The 10,074-nt window shown below is 45.5% G+C and overlaps 1 long non-coding RNA gene across 1 annotated transcript; it reads left to right on the top strand.

The window, feature by feature from the left end:
- The first annotated feature begins 297 nt into the window (after positions 1-297).
- LOC123768583 (uncharacterized) lies at positions 298-6,538 on the top strand. The gene is made up of 5 exons (XR_011230386.1): positions 298-458; positions 572-659; positions 2,179-2,309; positions 2,858-2,956; positions 6,079-6,538. It is a non-coding gene; the product is annotated as an uncharacterized lncRNA (long non-coding RNA).
- The last annotated feature ends 3,536 nt before the right edge of the window (positions 6,539-10,074 follow it).

Here is a 10,074-nt window from a genome sequence, read left to right as displayed (position 1 = left end):
AATTTTAAGTAGGTAAAATGGATAAAAATTAATAAAATCTCATCCATTTGGTACATGTATGTTTCTGCGACTTTGGGTATACATTTGAGTTGATATATTTCAGTTTAAAAAAATAAATCTCATTAACTACTAAGGTATCCAATTACGTCGAGCCGACCAATGACAGTACAGCTTGCGACAATGTGACGTCAACTGAAATGAGAAACGTGATTGGCTATTGAGTCGACCTGCTCATTGAGGCGCAACGGAACGTTATTTTGCCCCTAGAATTAGCCGAGTAGAGGTGTACAAGTTAGTGTTAGGGCGCTTTGTTACTCTGAGCTGGTACCCCGTTACCCTTTGGGGTCGCTAGGGCTGACAGACCCCTAGGTTACACTGTCACTCTGTACACCGTCCAAACGCACATAGGGGCAAAAATCTCTTATTTTATAGCTGGCGTATATACCCCCTGTTGTGGGGTATATATACTGCGATATTTTTAGTCCTGACTCATAATTAGTACTAAAATATATTTAATAAATGTTTACGTACTGTATTGATTTGTAACATTGTATTGTATTTTTTTCCCCAGGAGTCTTGAAGGACCGATGATTGGAGTCATACCGTGGCGAGCAGAAGGTGGTGGCAGATGTTGCAGTTGTGCTACTTGAGTTACCAAGGTCTGATGGGCCTATCCGGCACAAGGTAAATAGTTAGGCATAGTAATATTGTATTAGGATTAGCGTAATTTGGAGCCTAGTTTGGGCAATTGACGTTTGACCAGTCATTACTACAGCCCTATCAGGACCCCCATCAGTTTTGTTTTAAATATGAAAAGCTATGAGTTACGTTAAATAATGTTAAGTGGTGTAAAAAGTTGTTAAAATAGTATAGAAATTGAGTGTGGAAGGAGGATGGTGGTGTTGCTTCGGGTAACTTTGCTGATTAAGAGTAGTGAATAAGTTTGTCGATAGGCTTTGGTCGCTGTCGTGTAGTGTTAGCCAACGTTAAAGTGTTGTCCCCCCCCCCCCCCCCCCCCACATTTGAAAGTGTTAGGGTTACCTGGGTACATAATTTTACGTATGAGGGGGGGAACCGTTGACAATACGTAGCCTTCCTGTCCTCGTCGAAGGACGTAGACATTAAAATGACCTGAGTCGTTTGAGGTACATAGGTGATAAAAATCAACATTTACTTATTTTCAAATGTTACTAGCATTATTAATTGAAATTGTTTATAATGTTAAATATAGAGCATGAAATAAGCGCGACCTCCTTCGTAGGACAAAGATCTCATCAAAAATAAAGGTGAACAATATGATTGATACGTGTAGGTGATGTTAAGGTTCCGGCTGACTTGCGACCAATGGGTGATTAATATAAAATCGAGATGTGAGCTTCGTGACAGTATTTGTCTTGTACCGTCGCCAGCCACCTACAGTAAACACGTGAGTGTAGGTGGTGGTTATGTTGTTATTGGTGTAATTGTGTAGTGAGCGGGATACCGTGCGCTCCACCAGTAGTGTAGGTTAAGGCAAAAGTGGAAAAGTCAGAATAAGTCTAAGTACCTTGAGGTTCAGGTATTGGTCGACGATCTGTTGGTTATCATTGTGTAGCAGGAAGTATATGGTGTGGACTTTGTGTAGTGTTAATTGCGAATTGTGTACTAGGAACATAGTCTCGTTTTCCTCGAACATTATCCGGCAATTTTGTGATAGTTACCCCAATTACTACTGGTAGGTAATTATTGGGCAGTTAATGTTGTCTAGCCAGAACTGTAAGAGACGCTGATTGGGGGAAGGGAGGATGGTTATGCGCGATCACGAAACCCGAATAATTGTAAATATCGTGTTTAGCTAAACACACGAGATGGTGTTTTGAGGGTGGGGAAGGGTATTGTCATGGCTGCGCTTTGATGGTATTGAAAAAAAGTAGCTCTCGTCAGAGCTGCGAGACATGTTTTGCTATGTATTATAGTTTACCAACGTGTAACTCCGTTTAGATAATGGAAGACATCAGAAAGTAATATACAAATTGTTAGATGTTGAATTATACAATTATATTAGAGCAAATGATTTCGCCGGGAAGAAAAAATTGTGTAAGGAGTTTGAACTAGAGTATTCATAAATAGATTGTTGTAGCCCTTAACATTTTTTATTAAGGTTAAATGGATGCATATTACGCATTCTATTTCATGCAGATGAGCGTGTGGAGAGGTGGTGGTTGGGCGAAAGAGAGCAATGGTGAAGTATGTATTTGTGAAGAAAGCAACATGGATGGAGGGCAACCAACGCCACACTGCAGAGTAATGGAAGAGGCTGTGACCTACAGGCGAGTGTGATATGTTGATTTCAACACATTCCTCCAAGAATTTAGTTATGGACTACGTAACACCGAAATCTCAACTAGTACAAACTATAATATTCCTGAATTAATCATGTGTACTTTGAGCATCTTACGTCATGAGACGCAGCACGTTTATTATATAATAAAGTAAATGGCTGGAAGTGAAGATAACGTGTGGAAGCTTTGGTGTGTGTGTATATATGAATGCTACGCGGTATTCATGTATACATGGTGAAATACACATGAACAGCTCGCACACTGGCAGCTCCCAGATAAGAGATTAAGGATAGTTGATAAGCCAACCCCCCCCCCCCCCACCCTAAGTGTCGGGAAGGTGGACTGGCGCTTTGTTTCATAACTCAGTGCATGTCCCAGTTCAAAATTTGCCCATGAGGCACACCCCCCCCCCCCCCCCACCCCTCCCAAGCTGTGTTTTCGGAAACGTGCATGGCTTTGTATTTGATAGTAATGGTGATAAAGAATGTTTATCGTATATGAATGTTAAGAATCCTGAATACAATATAGTTTCGCAGGTGAGACGCTTGAGGAGCCTGGACGTTGATACCATCGTGTGTAGTTACTCTAGGGACACAACCTAGAGCTGGTGAAGGATCAAGTTTCTCCCATACAAGGTACGAAAGAATGAAATATTGTTTAAAATGTTTATAGTTGAGAATCGTCGAGCATCTAATTTGATGGATATCCATCGGGTTTTGAATGGTTATTAATGTGCAGTAGTGTATATGTATAACAGAGAAATAGGAGGGACTGGCCTAGAAGGCGCGTCCTTACAGAGGGCAGTAAATATGGGGTTTGGTCAAGGAAGGGGTAATATATAGTTGATGTAGAGAAATATTGTTGGGGATTTTAGAATCATAAAGGAATAGATAGTTGTAGGGAATCAGAAGTAAAAAATGAACTAATTTGTTAATATTGTTATTAGTGTAATCTGCTAATATCGTAAACGTAATCTTGCTAATGCGGTACGTAATATTGAAAGTAAAAAAAAACCTAATTTGAATGTCATACTTTTATACACTGCAATTTTAAAGCAACAATGTATCTAGTGGTACCCAATCTCCTAATCGTGTAGCCAATGCCAAAAAACTTGACCATTGTGATCATTGGTGTCTTGTGTGCTTTCAATTTGCTTTATGGTGCCTATTAATGTTAGTATAAATTACCAATCAAGCTGTCAATGCAATGGGATGTTTGGTATATTAATGTGGTTTAATATACCTGTAGCTTGTAATATCACGTTTAGTTGTTTCTTTGTTGCAATGTATCAATCATTGAATTAGTTCCGCTAGAATTTACCTACTTAATTTTATCTTAGATTAAGGACCTGGGCGAAAGGGTGCGCGTACTAATGGCGTTAAAATTTGCGTTTGTTACAATACATAGCATGGTATTTACAATGTACGTTTTTGTATATATAAATGGCAAAATATTAACTATTCTAGGGAATGAAATAATTTTGTAATATATGGGAAAAGTTACCGAAATGAAGATAAATTGGTAATAGATATAAATATAAATCAGACGTGAAACTAGTGTTAGATGATTGACTAATTGACTTACCCTAGTGTAAACGGTTGGTATATAAAATGTTATATTGTCGTTCAGTTACAATGTGTTACGGCTTACAATATATTTATCTTTGACCCGCATCACTGGTCCAAGTCTGTTGCTGTTAGCTTCCTTGGGCTTGAAAGTAAGAAGTTTCTCAAATTTATTACAAATTATGCAATGGGCTGGAGCATGTGTTATGAACTTAATAAAACTGTTGCTTTTTGTATTGAGGTAGTAAGTAAAGTAACCTAGGTTGTGGTAGTTCCTGAGTTACAAGCGTCATGCCTTTGACTTTGAGAATATGTTGTTATTGCGTCCCATTGACCCGAATTTATTACTGCAATGTATGCGGGTCAAGCTGCATGTTATTTACTGTTACTTGTTTTGCAATTGTGATTGTTTAATTATTGTTTGGCATGAATTGATCAAGTAACTGAGGTAGGCGCGGAGTAGGCACCCCCCCCCACCCCCCTTGCCTCTTGCTTTAAGATTACTGGGCCTGCATTTACATCAGGTAAGTATTCCCGCAAATGATGCAGCGTCTTGCTGCATGTGTATTTATTTATTACTGGTTTACAGTTGTTTATCATTTTGGTTAACGCTTTTAAGTTAATAGGTAAAGTCAGCTAGGTTAGGCTAGGTGGTGTCAGAGGCCTCTGGCCCCTAGCTTTAAGTTTTCATTGACGTTTGTTTTCCATAAATTTCGTTAATGTATTAATGAATTTTATGGAGTGTCAAGCTGCATGTTTGCTGGTTTTACATTTGATTGTTTACTTCACCTTTAAGTTAAGCATAAGTTAAAGTCAGCTAGGATGTGCTAGACACTGTGTTCGGGCCTCATGGCTCTCCCTTTAAGTTTGTCTTTGACTCATATTATTAGTTCCTTCAGCAATGTATTGGTAGTTATGCATTGCTTGAGTGCATGTCATTTTACTGACCGTTTTACACACATAGTTGTTTTCTTGACTTTGTCATTAAGTACTGACAGGTAGGCAGTACCAGTTTCGTTTACGATTACCAGTAAACGTTTCCCGTCGTTTTGTCTGGCCGGTGTAGCCCGAAAGAATGTGCAGCGTCCCGGGGGCTGGTTTATCGAGACATGTGTAGCGTCCGAGGCCGCTGGTTATCCGACGTGTTGTCTGCTCGGTGTAGGCGGGAAGATACTGCTGCTTCCCAGGGCGCAGGTTTATCCAGACGTTTTTGTCTGCCGAATGTAGCGAGGAAGGTTGTCATAGCCACTGCCGTCTTAGCAGACTGCGTTGAGGGGCTGCTCTGGAGGCAACGTTCTTCCTGTGATGAGTTAAGCCGGCGATGTTATTCAGGTATTATATTTATATTGGTCATATAAATATGGGGCCTTCCAGGCGGGTTGTTTATGCAGACGTGTTACATATTACGGATCCGTAGCGTTACTGTTCATTTCAGTTTGCCTCCGATGGGCCGATCTTGAAGTTCTTTGGTTACTGGTGCTCGCAGATGCTCATTGACACTGAGACTAAACTCATTTACGGCTCTTAAGGGAGTTTCTTAGGGTAACTATTGAGGTGTAACATGCTTTTTGAGGGCAACATAGTCATCTGCATTGTAAGGGACTCGGTTAGCATCCTTATAATTTGTCACTGTGGACGGAAGCATGTTGCAGTTGCGGCTTAAGACGTGTTTGTTATATTTGAATGGTTTTAATTATATATTGAAATATTATATACATAGTGGTCATATAAATAGTTATTGTTTGGTTGTTTTAGAATATTCTATAGGAATAGTTTGAAATGAATGATTGCTTGCTAGATCCCTCCCCCTTGATTAACTTGTGCCCTTGACTGAGATACGTTAACTGCCCCCCCCCCCCAACCATGTTAAATTGTCGGTTTTTCCCGGTAAAGTTCTGCTTGGGTTGGTAGTTAGCTTACTTCGCTACCGACTAGTTTCCTGGAAGATGTTTTTCTCTTCCTTTCCCCTCTAGTCACTCGTTTCCCCTGTGCCAGTGTTCCTTTTCAGAGTTTTGCCACAGGGTATCACCTTGGGTTTATCCATTACTGACAGTTGCCCAGTTCGGTTCCGGAAATGTCCCTCTCGTCTTAGAAAGTAATTCCAGCAGTACCGTTAAGGGGTAGGTTTCTTGCCCGTCACGTTCATACTGCATGGCCGTTTCTGCCCACCCTTACTGCCTTAATACTTGCAGAACGGAGTACGGAAGGAGCACGAGGTACACCATTGATGAACAAGGAAAATGGATGGAGCCCGAGGGCAAGACTACTGCGCCCATGAGGTCGACACACATTCGTAGTTACAGCGGGGGCGTTCGCCCTTCGGGGTGCTCTGCCGGAACCCCCAAATTGATAAGGCTGCAGATAACTAAGAAATAATCCCATGAATTGTAATGAGTGTAATGAAATGAATGCAACTTTCATATAGTAGTTAGAGATTTAGTTATTAATTGTAATTGAATTTTAGTTTACAATGATTAATCATTATAATTATTGCTTAATACTTGATTGTTAAGCATTAGTCAATAAATATTTATAAATAATGCTAAATAGCTAACCGATTCATTAAAAATAATAGCTCATTATACTATTTATATATAACAAGTTAATAAAAACATAATAATATTTACCAATATAACAAAAACAAGTCCCCAATCTGAGGCCGTTTTGTTCCAACCTCCCCCTCCCCGCTCAGCTCGTTGTCGCCGTGTGGGGGCTTAGTGGGCGGCTGCCGGAGTGTGATGCTCCTTGGGACAGTCCTCTGTCCTTTTCTAGCCTTGTGCTCCTGCTGCCGTCCTCTCCAATTCTGCTGGGCATCTTTTCCTTTTCCTTCTGTTTCGTTTTTCTCCCCCCTCTTCTCCTATCTGCTTGCCGTTTCCTGCCGACCTTTTGCTCGTTCTGGTTCTTCCCTTGGACTTCTTCTATTTTGACGCCCGGGTGCTTGAGGAGGCATACTCATGCACCCGTAGAACTGCAGTACCCGACGTCGAGAGCGAGGGGAACCTTTTATTGTCAATCCCCACTTCGTCACTGAACCCGATCTCGACGGACTGTCGGTTTCTTAAGGTGGCGTTTGTGGGGCGTATACTCGCGACGCACCCCTAGGAGGCCCCGACAAGATCGGCGATAGCTTCTTGTTGGGTGTCCTGCCTCTAATTGTGGCTCCATGGTGGGTGTGGGGGCACATTCGTGAGTGAATTATTTCTTTCGTCAAGATGATTACCCCTGCTTCGGCTTCTTCTGGTTTACCTTCTCAGGCTCGTGGGGTGGGCGACCAAGCCCCCGAGTCGGTCCGTATTGGAAGACCGGGCTCTGTAGCCTCCGCTGCATTGGGCCCCGACCTTGCTCCTCCTTTGGCCTCTCTGACTCCTTCCTCTGGCTCCCCTCCCTCTGTGGTTGGGTCGAGCCCCAAGCCCCCAGTGGTGACTACCTCGTCCCCTGGCGTGGCTCCTTCTCTAGTTGTAACTACTGCGCCTTTTAACCCCTCTCTCTCTGGGGGTTCTCACCGCCGTCCTCGTCACGGCCGCCCTCGCTCGATTCCTTCCAGTTCTGCTACCTATCAAGCCTTGTTTGGTCCCGCTTCGTGGGCCAAATATTTTGATCTCCTCCCTCTTGATTCTGCGCCTCCTGACGATTTCTCCCTCCATCGACATCTCATTGATTCCGTGGATGCCTCCATTACTTTCAACCCCACTCGTCTCGGTACACGTGTCGTTGCTGCTCCTTCTCAGGATGCTGCTTCCCGCTTGGCTGCCTTATCCTGCCTTGGCGAGACCCCCGTTCGGGTCTCGAAGAACGCTCAGTTGAATGCCAGTGTTGGCACTATTTTGCTCCCGCCCCATGTTGCGACCGGTGTTCGGGACCTACGCGACTGCCACGACGATATTCGACATATCCTCGCTGCCCAGGGCCATTCTATTCTCCAGGTGGACACGTTTACTCGTCCCCCTCGTGGTAGTCGCCGTCAACCCCTCCGGGTTGTGAAGATTACCTTTGATGGTAGGACCCTTCCACCCTCTGTCATTCTTGCTGGTGCCAGGTGCTCTGTCCAGGAGTACATTCCTTCTCCTCGGCTCTGCAACAAGTGCTGGAGGTTTGGGCATGGTGCCCTCCGCTGCTCCGGGACTGTCTCTCTCTGTCCTTTGTGTGGTGGCGAAGGTCACTCTAAGTCGGAGTGCGCTTCTCCCCAGGCTCGTTGCCTCAACTGCGGTGAGGCCCATCCTACCTTCTCCCGTGCGTGTGTCCATTACAAGCTTGAGGCAGCCGTCCTCAACTTGAAGCACCGGGAGCGTTTATCTTTTCCTGAGGCGAGGCGCCAGGTTCGCCGGCTCCCGCCTTATGCTAATATCTCTTATGCTCGCGTGTTGCGCTCTTCCTCTCCTCGTCCTTCCCGCCTTCCTCAGACTCGCAACCGTTTCCAGGCCTTGGACCCTGATGCGCCCACTGCCCCCTCCTCTGTCCCTTTGGCTTCTCTCCCGAAGGATCTTCCTCCTGGTCCTCTGTCTGGGGTTCCCCTTCCTTCTACCCGGTCTGTCGTGTCTTCTGTGTCTTCTTCCTCGTCCCCCTCCGATCCTCCTTCCCATCCTCTTCCTCCATCTATCGGCTCTCCCCGCCGCCTGTCGGTGCAGGCGGATGTCCATCGCTCTCCTAACGGCCGTCGTGTGTGCTCTCGTTCGGCTTCTCCTGTTGAGACACTGGAATCCGTTGCCCGGTACGTAGTTGCTGGGACACCGGTCTCTTTAAGTCAGAAGCGTAAGCCTGGCTCCTCTCCTTCCTCTTCCCCGGCGGGTAAGAAGGCTTCGCTTTCTTCCTCAGCTCCTCCTTCTGGCTCTGTTGCTCCTTCCCCTCCCGTTTCAGTGCTTGCGCCCCCTGTTCCTGCTATGGAGGTTTCTTTGGCCCCTGCTTCCCTTTCGGTTGCTGCTCTTGCTGGGGTGCGCTCCTCTCTTTCTACTCCCCCTCTTCCTGCTGCTGTCCTTGACTGCTCCTCTCCGTTGTCTCCTCCTCCTCCTCCTCCTCCGGACCCTGCCCGCCCACCTCTGATCTGTTCTCCCGTTTCCTTCCCTCCGTCTTTGCTCAGTTTACCCATGCCCCCTAACCCTGACTTTGCTGACCCTGATCCCGACCCTGATATTCTTTAACGTGCTCTGTTGGTCTTTCGCCTTTGTTTCTTCCTTGTTCTCTGTTTTTGTCCTTTCTCTTCTCGTCGTTGTCCATTCTTCAATGGAACGTTCGAGGTTATTACGCCAATTTCCTCGAACTCCAACTTCTGGTTTCGCGGTTTTCGCCCCTTTGTGTCTGTCTCCAGGAGCCGATGCTTGGTGCTCGTCCTGGTCGTTTTCGTGGCTATTCCTTTCTCTCCCCCCCCCCCCAGCCATTGCTGGGGCTTCTAATTCTTCTGCTCTCTTGATTCGGGCTGATGTTCCCTTTGTTCCTTTACTTTTTCCTTCGCCTCTCCATTGTTCTGCTGCTCGTATCTTTGTGGGGAAATGGTACACAGTTTGTTCCATTTATCTCCCCCCGAGTGTCCCGCTCTCTCTTCCTGATTTGAAACACCTCCTAGACTCCTTGCCGGAGCCTGTGCTCCTGCTGGGTGACTTCAATTGTCGTCATTCTCTTTGGGGTGACGTTCTGACGAATACCCGGGGTCGCCTCCTTGAGCCGTTTCTCCTCTCTTCTTCCCTGTCTCTTCTGAATTCTGGTGAGCCCACTCATTTGGACTCTCGAACTCGCACCCTTTCTTGTCTTGATCTTTCTCTGTGCTCTTCTTCTCTTTACTTAGATTTCACATGGCAGGTTCTTGATGACCTCCATGGAAGTGATCATTTCCCCATCCTTGTTTCCTTTTTCTCTTTTCGCCCTTCCCTCTCTTTCCCTAGGTGGCAGTTTGCTAAGGCGGACTGGACCCTGTTTTCCCTCAGTGCTACTCTCTCTGACCTCTCCCTTCTGCCCCTCTCTCGCGCTCTCCTCCTTTTTCATGACACTGTCTTCGACGCTGCCCTCCGCTCTATTCCTCGCTCTTCCTCTCGGGGTCCACGGAAGTGCGTTCCCTGGTGGAATGCGGACTGTGCTCGGGCTGTCCGCTGTAAGCGTGCAGCCTGGAAGCACCGCCGTAGGCAGACGACCGATTCTTTTCTTTTCTTTCGGAAAGCGAGTGCGGTGGCCCGTAGGGCCATCCGTACGGCTAAACGTGA

The sequence above is a fragment of the Procambarus clarkii genome, chromosome 35, assembly GCF_040958095.1.
Source record: "Procambarus clarkii isolate CNS0578487 chromosome 35, FALCON_Pclarkii_2.0, whole genome shotgun sequence".
In the NCBI taxonomy this organism is placed as follows: domain Eukaryota; kingdom Metazoa; phylum Arthropoda; class Malacostraca; order Decapoda; family Cambaridae; genus Procambarus; species Procambarus clarkii.
Note: the sequence above shows the minus strand (reverse complement) of the source record. Positions and strands in the feature narration are given on the sequence as shown.